Source organism: Triticum dicoccoides, chromosome 1A, assembly GCF_002162155.2.
Source record: "Triticum dicoccoides isolate Atlit2015 ecotype Zavitan chromosome 1A, WEW_v2.0, whole genome shotgun sequence".
In the NCBI taxonomy this organism is placed as follows: domain Eukaryota; kingdom Viridiplantae; phylum Streptophyta; class Magnoliopsida; order Poales; family Poaceae; genus Triticum; species Triticum dicoccoides.
Window position 1 is genome coordinate 458,363,227 of NC_041380.1, and position 14,961 is coordinate 458,378,187.

The 14,961-nt window shown below is 49.1% G+C and overlaps 1 pseudogene; it reads right to left on the reverse strand.

Annotated features, from left to right (window-relative positions):
• Window positions 1-7,525: 7,525 nt before the first annotated feature.
• On the reverse strand, window positions 7,526-14,881 carry LOC119278793 (annotated as a pseudogene).
• Between the last annotated feature and the right edge of the window lie 80 nt (window positions 14,882-14,961).

Here is a 14,961-nt window from a genome sequence, read left to right on the forward strand (position 1 = left end):
CCGAGTGGTGAGCAAACCTCACACTCGGGGGCTTAGCTGTAGTCTAGTGCTCGCCTAAGTTTCAAAAATCCTACCGAGTGGTGAGCAAACCTCACACTCGGGGGCTTAGCTGCAGTCTAGTACTCGCCTAAGTTTCAAAAATCCTACCGACTGATGAGCAAACCTCACACTCGGGGGCTTAGCTGCAGTCTAGTACTCGCCTAAGTTTCAAAAATCCTACCGAGTGGTGAGCAAACCTCACACTCGGGGGCTTAGCTGCAGTCCAGTACTCACCTAAGTTTCAAAAATCCTACCGAGTGATGAGAAAGCCTCACACTCGGGGGGATTAGTTGCAGTCTAGTACTCGCCTAAGTTGAAAAATCCTCTCCACGGAGCTGCACCACAAGTACAATGCCCGCTCCATCCCTATCCGCAAGGATGACGAGGTGCAGGTCGACTGCAATCCTTTCCACAGAGCCGCGCCACAAGTACAATGTCCGCTCCATCCCTATCCGCAAGGATGACGAGGTGCAGGTCGACTGCAATCCTCTCCACAGAGCTGCGCCACAAGTACAATGTGCGCTCCATCCCTATTCGCCAGGACGACGAGGTGCAGGTCGACTGCGAACCTCTCCTCAGAGTTGCGCCACAAGTAAAATGTCCGCTCCATCCCTATCTGCAAGGACGATGAGGTGCAGGTCGACTGGTATATTTCCTTCAAAGTTACATCTCAAAGAATATTACGAGTGAAGAATAAGTTCCACTCGAAGGTAAATGCAAGCACATGCAGAAGATAAACCAAGATCAGATAAAATCTCAAAGGTCTCAAGACGAAGATAAAAGTACTCGGGCGTTAGGCCCGAAAGAGTTTAACGGTTACAATAACCACTCGGCATACCATGGCAAATTCAAAGCAAGTTTGAGTTTCAAGTTGGTTCACTCAGCAGGAGGAGGACTTGCAGGCTCGATGAACTCGTCCAAGTCGACCCCGTCCGCGATCCGAGTGCAGCAGCAATGAAAGTTTCCATGAAGGACTGGAAGTCATGCCTTTTTGTGTTGGCAACCTTGATCGCCACCAGCTTCTCTTCTCGAGCCTCTCTGAAGTGGACCCTGACCAGTGACAGAGCCACGTCAGCACCGCAGCGGGCAGAGGACTTCTTCCATTCCTGCACTCGGCCGGGGACCTCATTGAGTCGAGCCATCAGAGACTCGAGATCATTCTGAAACGTTGCCCTTGGCCAGAGCGATGAGTCGATGCGGGATAGTACCACCTTCAGACGGGCAAGGTAACTTGTAACACTGGCGACGCGGGATTCCAATCGAAGCATATTCATGGCAGCCTCATCGCCGACTGGAGAAAGGATAGGGTCCAATCCTGTCTCGACCCGTCCAGTCTCCTCTTCAAAGTTTTGGCAGAATTCTGCAAAGTCAAAGAGTTAATGATTCGACTGGTCGGATCCAACTTACAAACAAGTAAAATAGTCGAGTAAAAAAGAGGTACCTTCGAGCATAAGAAAGAGTTTCTTGGCAAGAGCTTTCAGGTAAGCCTCCAAATCATTCCTCCTGCGAGTCATGCTCTCCAGCTGGTCGGTCAGAGCCACTTTATATTTTTTTTAGACGAGTTGCCTCTCGATTGGATTCAGTGAGAGATGACTTCAGCTTGTTGATCTGTTCCTCTGGTGCTCCGACCGAAGCCGTTTCTGGTCGGCAAAGGCAGTCTTCTCCTGAGCCTCCTTCTGCGCAGCTGCAAGATCCATATCCTTTTTCTCCAGGGCCAGCCTCGTTTTCTCTGCAAAATACACATTTAGATCAAACAGAAGATCGAAGGGATAATTTAAAGGACGATTGACATGAGCAGTCGACAGGCAGTTACCTTCCATACCGGCAACTTCATCTTGAGCCTTCTTCAAGTTTTGTTTGGCCAGCTCCAGGTCAAGGTTGAGTTGCCTCTGCTTCTCCTCAAATTCGACGAACTTGGAAATGAGGGTGCAAGATTTCTGCAGTAAGTAAAAGACATATCAATCGACGAGATCAAAGATTATTTACTCCCGGGTGATTAAAGCTTCAAGACTACTCAGACCCCAACCGACTGCCAGCAGTCAACTGCGGTCTCGGGGACTACGCCCAGTGGGTGCACTTGACGTGCCCCCACTAGTTTGGATTCCATTCGGCTGGTCCGCCCAGACCGAATACCAAAAAGAAGAGTGCTCAGACCCCAGCCGACTGCCAGCAGTCGACTGCGGTCTCGGGGACTACACCCAGTGGGTGCACTTGGCGTGCTCCCACTGGTTTGGATTTCACTCGTCTGACCCGCCTAGATCGAGTGCACAAAATAAAAGAAAAGTGATGAAAAGTGCTCAGACTCCAGCTGACTGCCAGCAGTCGACTGCGGTCTCGGGGACTACACCAAGTGGGTGCACTTAGCGTGCCCCCACTGGTTCAAATCCCATTCGACCAGACCGAGTGGAAGAGTGCAAATAATAAAGAGGACAAAACACCCATTGGGTGTACAGATTCGAAGCAGACAATAAGAGATTGTGCGAAGGAAAATATTCAGGTAGCATATCCTAGCAAGACAAGTTCAGTCGGAAGTCAAGTTCGGTTACAAGTCAACTTACCTAGACATTGGCTCGAAGAGCCACGCTGGCGTCGTAAGCAGCCTGACTATTATCGTGCACCGCCTTCATCCGCTCCATCATTACGCCAGCCTGACGGATAGCCTCCGCGGCGGCATCCGACTGACTTTCCGAAACATGATAGGTGGTGAAGAAGGGGACAGACGGTCCAGACACAGCAGCTTGGGGCTCCAAGGCATGAGGTTGGATGGCTGAAGAAAACACCGGTACAGTCGACGGTGCGGGGTGATCACTCGACACTGGGACAACAAAGGTTACAGAGGCTCTACTTGCATCTTCGGGCCGTTGGACTGTTGGTTCTGTTGCCGGTTCCGACCGAGATATCCTGCCAGCTGTTGTTTTCTTGCTCTTCCTGGGCCTCAGCGGCACGTCCTCGTCATCATCCGGAAGCTCAATGACATTGGGAGGGGCTGCAAAAAAGTCATCCGAATCCAGATGAGTCACCAGAAGTTAATCGACCATACAATCGAGAACGAGATCACGAGGTTTATACCTGGGTTGGAGGTGACCGCATCTTCCATGTCCTCATCTTCATACTGGCGAGTGGAAGTCCCAAAGGTAGCGGCACTACAAATTTCAGAGTTCAGTCGGTCATGTCTAATGAAATGAATCGACTCAAATCCAGATTCATACTAAAGCAAGAAATCAAGTCCAACTAATACCCGGAAGTAATGGGGATGGCCACTTTGATCTTCGGCAAGGCCTTTGGCGGTTTGGACGGCGTAGCTTTCGGTTGCTTCGACGCCTTTTCAGTCGATGCTGGAGAAGACGTTCGAGGGCGCTTCGATGACTGCCCAGTCTGCGCGGTCGCCTTGCCGCTGGCACTTGCTAGATCGTGAGAAAGCTTGGATCGTTTTTCCCTACGAGGAGGAGAATTGACCTCTTCTTCATCACTCAGGTCGTCGCTGTCCTCATCCTCCTCGTCGTCAGAGCGCCACTCGCCGCTCTCACCTCCACTCGCTTCTCCCTCTAGGTCCTGCTCCTGATCCCCGTTGGGCATCGAGTACATCTCAGTCAGGGCCTAGAAGACAACAAACAAGACAAGAGACATTCTGGTGACAGCAGACAACAACTTGATAAATCAAGAAAGCACTCAACTATGTGGAGTCATACCTTGTCAGTCTCGTATGAGTTGTTGAGTGGAGGAATCCTCTGGGATCCCCTGGGGTTGTCTTTGTTGCTAGTGATACTCTTCAGCCACCCTTCCAGCGTAGCATCATCGACCTCCTCTGGATGGATCCGAGTGGTGTCGTCGATGCCCGAATACATCCACATCGGATGGTCATGGGCTTGAAGTGATTGGATGCGTCGCCTGAGGAAAACCTCCAACAGATCCATACCGGTTACCCCATCACGAGCAAGTTGAACTACTCGCTCGACCAGCACCTTCACTTGCACCTTCTCCTCTAGGATCACTTTCAAAGCAGAGGGCTTCTCCACTCGGGCCATGGAAAAGGGGGAAGTCCAGTCGACTGACCTAGAGTCGGCTGGTCCTTGCAGTAGAACTAGGTCGACTGCCACCCTCGAACCGATTCGGGAAGGATCATGGCTGGGAAAGTACTCTTACTCCTCATTTGGATCCCAAGACCCCCGCACATCTGAATCACTTGCGTTCTCTCGTCACTCGGGTTGGCCTTCTTGACCGACTGAGAACGGCAGGTGAATATGTGCTTGAAGAGCCCCCAGTGTGGCCTACAGCCCAGGAAGCTCTCGCACATGGACACAAAAGCAGCAAGATACACGATGGTGTTCGGGGTGAGGTGGTGGAGTTGCGCCCCGAAGAAGTTCAAGAAACCTCGAAAGAAAGGGTGGGTAGGCAAGGAAAACCCGCGGTCGACGTGAGTAGCGAGGAGGACGCGCTCACCCTCCTGTGGCTGCGGCTCGGTCTCATTCCCCGGGAGTCGCGCCGATTCATGGGGAATCAATCCCCCCTCGACCATGTCGTCGATGTCGTCCTGGCGGATCATCGAGCGAATATAGTCGCCCTGGATCCAGCCCGGTAGCAAGCCGACCCTCGAAGAAGATCCACCCCGGCCGGACTTCTTCCCCTTCGCCTTCGCCGTCGCCTTCTTCGCACGCTCCAACGCCACCATCTTCTCCTTCCCCATGACAGCAGATCGAGTTCGAACGGAGCGACGACGCCGAGAACGGAGGCAGCTGCGGTGGAGAAAACAGAGGAGGAAGGGGAAGAATGGGAACGCACTGTGCGAAAACCCCCGCCCGATGCCTTATATGAAGTCATTTCCGAGTGGCTGACTCGTGGGCCCAAGCGATCCGATCAAATCCCGCAACAGTCACGCACGCGATACGTGGTGAAAAAGGTGGCGCGGTGACCAAGGCGACCTGCCTAATCCGTCCGGTTACTGTGGCCTCCTCCGCCTGGCGCGCTTCCCACAATTCGAATCCCGCGAAATCCGCAGACAGCAGAACAACCCGTCAGACGGAGGATTTTTTCCACATCGACACTCGAAGCTTAACAATGAAAGTTCACTTGACAAAACCAAGAATGGATCAAGGCGACTGAACAAGCAGTTGAAGTCATCATGGATGTTCATTCGACCTCTTGACAAGACATTTCCGAAGCGCAAAAGCTGAATCGAAGAGGTTATCAACTCCTTCTCCACTCGAACCCTGAACCATTCGGGGGCTAATTATGAAGATATGTACCTAGGGTAGGGTCATAGGCCTGACCTAGACACGTTCCCCTAGGACGTCACCTTAAAACCAGAAGCATTTGAAAAGGAGTCATCATCCACTCGACCATGAGGACTTCCACTCAGAAGATTTGAAGTCACTCGACCACCAGAAGGTCTAAAGTCGCTCCAGACCACAACGGTCGGACATCACCTCATAGCTTTAATGGCCATTATGTCTCTTTATTTACTAGCATTACCAGTAACGCCTCCCTTTTAATGTACCTTAAACCCTTTGTAACGTGGGCCGGCTGGGGTCCTGGCGCACTCTATATAAGCCACTCCCCTCCATAGGCACAAGGGTTCGCATCTTTTGTAAACTCACACACACATATAATCCAGTCGACCGCCTCAGGGCACCGAGACGTAGGGCTGTTACTTCTTCCGAGAAGGGCCTGAACTCGTAAAACTCGTGTGTACAACTGCTCCATAGCTAAGATCTTGCCTCCTCATACCTACCCCCCATTCTACTGTCAGTCTTAGATCCACGACACTTCACGCCACGTGGTTGGCTAACCCTGTTGTGGTGCCCAAGGCCAAGGACAACAAGGGGATATGCATCAACTTCACTGATGTGAACAAGGCTTGGCTGCAACATAAGTCCTAAACCTTAAACCTAAACCATGAAAAATGATCTTGTTAAAACTTGGTAATACGTAATATTCTAACTATCAACTTTTAATATTTGACACTTGGTAAAACTGAAAAAGTTATGAAAAATATATTCTAAATCGACCTTGTTTGAAAATACTCATTGCAACGAACACGAATATGCAAACGAAACTTATTCAGACTTTCGGTTCAAAGGATACAATAAATTCAAATTTGAAGATAAAATGAAAAAAAAACATATGAGGTGGGGTGGATGAGGCATGCAACTCTACCAAAACCTGGCATGCATGGACCCCCAATGCGGTACTAAGGATTAGTGGCATAAACTATTTCATCAATCTTAAAGCAAATAGGTGATCGTATGCATGCGTTCCCTGCACCTACCTGCCCGGGAAAATATCAGGTGCTACCAACACTTAGGTGATAACGTGATACGGGCTTCTGGGCCGTTGGATCTCAGATTCGACGGTTCCCGGGAGTCTATTGTACCTACGCGAGATTTTAAGACTTCTGGATGACTTTTTTGCAAAATGCTCAAGAACTCCCGGGAGCCGTCGGATCTAAGATCCGACGGCTCCCAGAAACCCGTATCATGGTATCACCTAACACATGGTATCACCTGATATCTTCCCCTACCTGCCCCATGAATTTCGTACTGCTCTATGCTTCTTATGATTGTATTTCGTTTTGGTTATTGTAGATAGAATTGCTCAAGATGGGAGTGATTGTCATTATTTGGTCGCTTTGACTATATAAAATAATAAGATTTTTAACGATAAAAGTACTTCTCCGATGCAGGTTATCGACATATGTACTAGGACTCTTCGTTTATGGTCCTCCCTACAACGCGTAGAGAGTCGAGACCTGTTTACGGAGGTGTGTACACAATTGAAGGCTACAATGAGGGATATTTTTACCCAACATAGGTAGCAACATGATCTTAGGATTGCCCCCTACGCTATAGGCGTTATACGGACTCTACATGTCTCTTTGTATTTCGCTATTTTATTTTTTAATTTTTATTTATGTGAGAGGACCTTATTTGACAGTGTGCATCTTAATTGTGCAGAAGCCGGATGTAATGCTTAAATTTTTTAAGTAATATAAAGTACCCTTTTTTTGAAAAAGATGGAACTGCTCAAATTGTTGTCGATATGTCATACAGTGGAATGAGGCGATTGTCCCAAAAGATTTTCCTACACAATTTACCTCGCTGGAGTCCCAAGTTATGCAGTTTTACCTATTGGTTTGAGTGAAGCATTCTCCTCGAATTGGCAGCTCGAGCAATTGTCATCCGGACCATGTTGCCTAACTAGTGGCACTGTTTCCAGGATTGGGCTACCTTTCCATTGCCCGGAGGAGATAAGAACTGTCGTACATAGGACTACTGAAATGCCATTATGAGCTGCCAGCGTAGTTGTTTACATCCAGCAAATTTGGCTATCTTTGAGATTTGTCTGGTGCTTTGATGGAGACCAAAAAGTTTGGCTCGCCCAAAACAAGTAACAATGGACCGAAGTTGTGGCCTTGCAGGTTGCAAACCAAACAGAGGCGTGACACTTTTATCTTCTTCTTTTTTTGCAAACCAAACTTTGAGTCGTCTCACAAACAAGCTGTCAAAACATGACTATTATTGAATTAATAGAGGGTAAACCACAAATATAGTACATATGCTCGTACTTAAGAAAACGAATCACAATTTCACAAATAGTGGGAAACATGAGTGCTACCATCATCCCTAATAATCCTCCTCGGAGGAGCAAACTCTAGCCTTCTTGTAAACCTTCCCTAGCCGGCAGAAGTAGCCCTGCTCCGGTGCGCAGTGTGAGTCGTCGGAGCAGATGCAGAGTCCTTCAATGGCACAACGATTCTCGATGATGTTGGGACTTCCGTTGATACCAAGCACCTGGTCGGTCCACTCACTGGAGAAGAGCCCGTCGGTGTCGTAACTGCTCTTTACCTTAAAGAACTTATCAGCTTTGGGGTACCTTGCGATGGCACCGTCGAAGGCGAAGTTGCGGTTCTTGCCCCAGTGTGGCAGACCGCCATAGTTACCCAAAGCCATCTGTTCGATCTCGTCCACCACATCGGCATGGGCGTGCGGCATGCCGTCGGTGCGGCTCCGGTAGAAGAGGATGTCGACATCGATAGAGTCCTCGTGCTTGCCGAGGTACGCGGAGGATGCCTTGACGTAGCGGAGGACCAAGCCCACCCTACCGTCGAGGGCGGCACAGAATGCGTCCGGGTTGAGGTCCCGGAGCTGTAGCATGTCGGCTATGAACGCCGGCGCCTTGGAGAGTGCGACGCTAAAGCCGGAGTTGTACAGGAAAGATCCCCGGATGCGCGGGTCCCAGGCGCAGGAGGAGAGGAGGGCATCCTCTGGGCCGTCGATGCATGAGCCAGACGCCTGGATGCGGTGTTGGTACCCCACAATCGGGTACCCCGTGAAGGAGACTCCATCGTTCGTGAAGCCGAAGGCCGGCAGCTGTCTCGTGAACCCCTCTTGCTCGGCCGCGCACCGGGCGATATCGGTGCCGTTCTCCTGCAGTTGCTCCTCTATGGCTCTTCCGCCCACGAGCAGGGCGGTGGGGACGGAGCGGAAAAGGAACAACTCGCCGAGGCCATTGCCCGGCGTCGAGACGTCGACGCGGTCGTCCTGGCGATAGATGACCTTGTTGTGCTGCGGCTGCCATATCATGTCGGCGAACTCGTGGAGACGGCCCCACTCGGCCACCCGCGCCGTGAAGTCCGACTCGTTGCGCTCCACGAACGTCACCGACCGCTTGAACAGCGGCTGCAGGGCCAGAGTCACCTGGGAGACGACGCCGAGGACCCCAAGGGAGACCTTGGCGGCGTCCAGGTCCGGGTGATCGGCGCCTAGCTCCCTCACCATGGCGAAACCATCGCACGCCGGCGCCGGCGTCACGATCCTCAGACCGACCACGTACTCGTGCACGGCGCCTCCACAGCCCGCTCCCGTGCGCGCCCGTCGCGAGGAGCCCGCCGATGGTCAGGCCGTACCAGTACGGCGAGTGCGGCAAGGACAGCCCTGCTGCGGCGGCGGCCTGGATCAGGTCCCGGAGGACCATGCCGCTCTCCACCGTGATGAGCTGCCTCTCGGCGTCGATGGAAACCGTCCGGTTCAGCCGTGTGGTGCTTATGATCGTGCCCTCGCTGCCGCCGGGGCACGCCAGCTTGGGGCCGCTGTGCGAGTGCTTGGTGGCCACCTTCATCTTGCGTTTGGCCGACGCGGCGGCCGCCACGGCCGCGACCAGCTCCTGCTCGGTGCTCGGGTAGACGACGTTGGCCGCGTGGCAGATGGTGCGGTCCGTGAAGGAGCCGTACGTGTTGGTGACCGTGCAGTTGGACGTGCCATCCGTGCAGGTCACCGGGTCCGGTGGAGGGCTGCAGCCGGCGAGCTGGAGCAGGCTCCCTACGAGGAGAACAGCAGCCAAGCTCTTCATTGCTCGTGTTTGTGCTTGCTCTCCTTGCGACATCGCTGACTTCTCGAATGAATGAGTGCCTGCACTACAGCTTGCTTGTATCTACTAGACCTTAGATGTAGACAGGTAGTATATATAAGGTTAAGACACATCGTAGTGCACGAAAATGAAAAAAAATACGACCAGTTGAGTGCACAACTTAAATCCTGCCTCTCCATCAGACATAGAGATCTCCGCTCCTCGTGTGCAACATCCTTGATCGTGTATAGAACGAACGAACAGGTTCCAGCGTGAGTGAAGTCAACAAAATTAACATAGAGATGAGCTTTGCATTTTTTGTAGGAGTGACAAACAACTATGAGTGCAAAACGAAAACACTTTAGTTATACGTAAGTTGGCTGACTTTTAAATTTGTGTAAGTGTGAGTTGATTTTTTGATCATCGATTATTTTGTCAAGATTCATACTTTCTTTGTTGCTTCATGCCTTCTTAGACTGAACTTTTGAACTGCTTCTGTTGGGAGTTAGTCGATTTTCCTATTGGGCTCGAAGCTCGTTATCCTTTTTTTTCTGTTTGTATGTTTTTCTCCCTTTTTAGTTGATTTTTATGAGTATATTTGGGATATTGGGCGAGTGTAAATATATACACGCAAATATTATAAAATGTGTTGTTTGTGAATTATACTGAAGTGCAAATATTGCACTATTATATGCTTAGAGAGTGGTTTTTAACTTCTTGGTGTCCCTACACCCTCATGAAAAGTAAATTCAAAAAATAAAATCATAAAATCTGAAATTTCGTGACATCAAATATGCTCAAACTTTGTGTGTAGACAAAACATTCGAGGAGCTCTATCCAAGAAAAATATTTCACTACTCAAAGTTTTGAGCATTGATTTTTGTTTCCCATGTGTAGAGCTAATCAGATGATATTTCTCGACGAAAATGTGTAATCACCTAAAACGTTTGAGCATGTTTGTTGATGACATGGAAACGGGGCCCTTTGGCCTCCAGAGAAAGTGTTGGCCTGACAGTACCTCCGTTGGACGGGGCTTGTGTCTATAGCAAGGGATAGATACGTCGTTGGGCTTCCCCTCTCAAAGATATTCCGTCGTCTTGGTGCTCGGGTAGATGAGGATCCCGGGCGACCCAAAAAAGCATGGTGCTCGGGGCCCGTGGGTGACTATGACACACAACATTGCGTCCTCGGGGATCTTGTCTAGTCACTTCCTCTGACGGGACGTGCACGTCGGCAGCACCCATACACCTGATACAACTTTACCATGCCAGACTTTGTTCGCTGACGGTAGTCGACGTGCGCCAGGTAAGAAGGTATGTGGTGGCATCCTCCACAAGCGTTACCAACTATCTCTGTTCGGTTCGTCATGTTTGGCGTACGGAGAAGGAGGGTCAACTTTGGCCCAAGGATATAAAAGGAGAGGAGATGGGTCATTTGAAGGGAGGTGGTAATAGCTAGCTGAAATTCGGCCCGATGGATATATAGGAAGAACACAAGGGTAGGAGGTAGGGTGTTACACCTCGCCAGTGGCCTGAACCTGGATACCTTACTTTGTCATGTCACCTGGAGTGTTTTAACCCCTAGCCAAACAATATAGGAGTTGCACCGTAGCTCCGATATCAAAGATCACCCATCGACAATATTTGATGTCACATAGTTTCAGAATTTTTTATTTTTTCCCTATTTTTTTGAATTTACTATTCACGAGGGTGTAGGCCTATAGGGACTCCCGAGAGCTACCACACATTTCTCGCGTGGTTATTCTGTGCATGTTATAAGAACTACATTTTCAATGCGAAGTATTGTGCAATATTTTTAAAGTTTTTTTTCAAGTTCTTTCTTCTTGAAGGGCAATATCAATGCTACTTATCCGTTCTTCTTAGAAAAATTTTCAGTTTTTTCCTCTTTAAGGCTAGTACTAATGGCACTATCCATTCCTTCTTAGATATTATTTTTTTGCAAAATTCACTCTTATATGCTTATTTTTGCATATTAAAAAACCCAATTTAAGTGCAAACTGTGAGCAATTTTTGTCACTATTTCTTTTAGTTTTTATTTCCTTTCTTCTTAAATAGTAATTTGACTGCCACTAATTCATTCTTTCTTAGAAAACGTTTTTTATTTTCTTTTTGTGTGTAAGTATAGAGGTAAATACTTACATAATGTGTGCAAATTATGTAGTGCAAAAATTGCACTATTATATGCTTATTCTTCTCATATTACAAAAAGTGCAATTTCAGTGCAAAATTGTGTGCATTTTTTTCACTTGCTTTTTTCTTAAAGGATAACACTAATGCTACTAATTCGTTCTTTCTTAGATAACTTCATTACTTTTATTTGTTTTACTTTCTATTTCATATTCTTTGTTCATTAAGGGTAATACCAATGCCACTAATGCATTCCCTTCTATAACACCTTTTTTTTGCATTTTTACTATTATACGCTTATTCTTGTATATTATAAAAAGTGCAGCTTTTAAGTGAATTGTGCGCCTATTCTGTCGTTATTTTTTTATTTATTTCTTCTTAAAGGGTAATACTAATGCCACTACTTCATTCTTCTTTAGAAAACTTCACTCCTTTCATTTTATTTATCTTTATTTTGTTCATTTATACTTTAAGATGACACCACCATGGGTTAACGGATTGTTGTTTTGCCTCGGCCCAACTACTATTGTGGGCTTATGTTGGTTATGTTTGCAAAAGTTTGAGTTCTACATCACAAAATTGGCAAAAACATGTTTTATGTGAGTTGATTTGGTAACCAACTATATATTAGAAATTGACTAACCAAATCATAAAACTAAACAACTCCCTTGTTGTCGGCCTCAGACAAAAATAGCCGTAAATCTGATATTGAGGCATCTAATTGAGTCATGCCCAAGACGTCGTCCGCACAAGCTTAGCCAATAGCACGGACTCTTGGAGGCGCAAACGCCCCTGACGTGGGTCAGGGCCGGTGGCGGTGCAGGCGTCGCATGCTAATCTTTTCCGGCTCAAAGCTAAAATTAGAGAAGTCATACAATTTTCTTTCAGATCTTTCAGAAGGATTTTTTTCTCCATAATTGTTTTTGAAGGCCATCACCATAGAAGCGGGGAAGTACTCAATCACAACCTTGGATTTCATGAATGGTATTTTTTAAATAAGAAAAGAATAGTCATTTTCATTAATTAAAAACAATAAAATTTCCTTGATAATTTGCGAATGACGTATTTATCAACTTGCAAACGCGGCCGAATTCATATAAACACGACGTATTTCATACAAACGAAACGAAAATGTTTACATTTTGGACATATTTTAACAAACAAGGTAAAACTATGTGCACATACGGTCATGCGGAGCTCCACTTCCACGACACGGATACACTACACTAATCTACGGCCGGTCGCGGCGGGTCCCTTTATCTTTCCCATGTCCGGCAGCCCGCTCGGACTGCCGGGAGCCCTGGAGTTATATACTTCAGCGCAAAGGGCGGCTCGCTTTCCCACCGCTCATCAGAGTGGAACCACCGGCTGATGCTTCAGCTGGAGGGGAAGGGGGGCGCCTCTGCTTACGTGGAGCCCAGATGGGGGGCGACGATGGTCCGAGATAAAGAACCGGAGAAGACACCGGCTGTGTACGTCGGCGTCGCCTCGCGGTGGCCTTCCTAGTACCCAAGCGGCGACGGCCTTCCGTGTTCTAGTTTCCCTCGATGTTGGTGGCGGATGCGGACGCACTGGCCTTCGATTCGTCGATCTTCGTGCATCGGACTTCTTTCACGGTTACCCGCGCGTTGACGGCAGATGGCACGATCGTAGGCACGGGAGGCACGGTACGATGCGGCATCGTTGACGGCAGTGGTGAGCACGTGTGCCACCGGGCTCCCTGCCATGCCGGGGCCTGGATCAACTCGCCACTCCTCCGCGAGCTGGCTTGGAGCGGCGAGGTACGTGTTGAACCACGCGCCGGCTTGGGGCGGCAACTTGTTCGGTCGGGCTAGGCGAGGGAGGTGGAGCAGCCAGCTACCTCGCTCGTATCTGGCCGGCTCGGTTGGCCACCCAGCCGACTTTTATGCCGGAGAATTGCTCTTCCTGCTCGTCGGATGTCATCGAAAGGATGGAGAAAATGGTGGAAGGAGTAGATGGGGAGCGGCGGAGTGGTGCGATTCTTGCCCGGCTTGTGGCCTCGTTTAAACAGAGGGCGGACAAGAGGAGTTTGCCCGGTATTGCGTTTAACCAGCCGGCTCGTGAATGGACGTGTGACCGGAGTAGGTTTCTCGGCTTCCATGCAGGTTTAATGGAGACATTTGAACGCGGCGAGGAGGCGTGTTCAGCCAGGCGTGCAGCGGGCGGCGCCTTCGGTCGGCGCGTCGCTTCAATGGCCGAGGCAGTGAGAGGTCACGTCCGCTCTGAACCGTTTTCAATGTGGAGCGGCGCGCTCTACATCGACATGAATGCATGCAGTTAGCGCCCAGCTGGAAGCGTGCACGGGAGAGCGAAGGGATTTTGGGTGGGCCAGGACGGTCAGAAGCGGGCATGGGAGCGATCCGGACTCCCGGAAAGCTCCTCACATTTGTCTCTGATTTGCAGAAGAAAGTATGTTCGGACCGCACCGTGGACCGATACAGGACCGCATTAAATGGACTTCCGTGGTACAAACGGATGCGAGAGGTTTAAGGATGGATGTTGGACATGCCCGACGAACATACTATTCAGTTTTCCACCTACGTGGTCCATGTTGATCGAGTTCCGCACTTTTGTATATCTTGAGGAATCTCATATCTTCAAGTCAAGTGTCAAGCTGCCTCTGCTCGTCAAGAAGAAAATGTCAAACTGCCCCATCATGTTCATTAGTCAAAGCACCAAGTATCGTCGTGTTTTGCATCTTTGAGCCCGATCTCATATGTGTGCTACATGCATGCATGGCAGCATGGGCGAGTTATCTAAGGATATGTAGCTGTCCAAGCAAGCATACGACCTCCAACTAATTTACATGCTGGCGTCCACTCACAACCTACATAAACTATGAAAAGCCTACAAAACAACGCCCTGCTTAACTGCAAAGACGTTGACCTCCCACGCTACATAGCTATAAACAAGAAGGCCTTCAGCGCCGCCGGAGAGAGAAACCAGAAACCATGGAGAGCGGGTCTGGCTTCTCCGGCTGCGTGGAACAAGGTAAGTCACACGACGCCGAGTCAGTACAGCTGGCATGCTGCCCATAACCGAAGACACCGGACAGCTACTGGGAATGCCACTGCCGCCTCTCACGTGGATCGAAGGGTGACATATCCGACACCATTCACCGTTCAGACAGCTCAATGCATAGTCCCAGGTGATGTTCCGTACGCCATATATGATCGGATGTCAGAAAAAATAGATTCAGATGGTGTAGCGGGATCCTTAGCAGGAGGCGAATGCTTGGAAAAAAAAGTATAATCCGGTGTAAAAAGCTGAAAATGTTGGAGTAGAAAGTAAAGATAGGCAACATATCCTGTGAATCCGAGGTGTGTTGTGTATCCCTGTATCCCTTTATTTTCATCCCCACGATTCAAATCCCAGGTCTCATGTGCAGTCAAGCAAATATTTACATTTACCC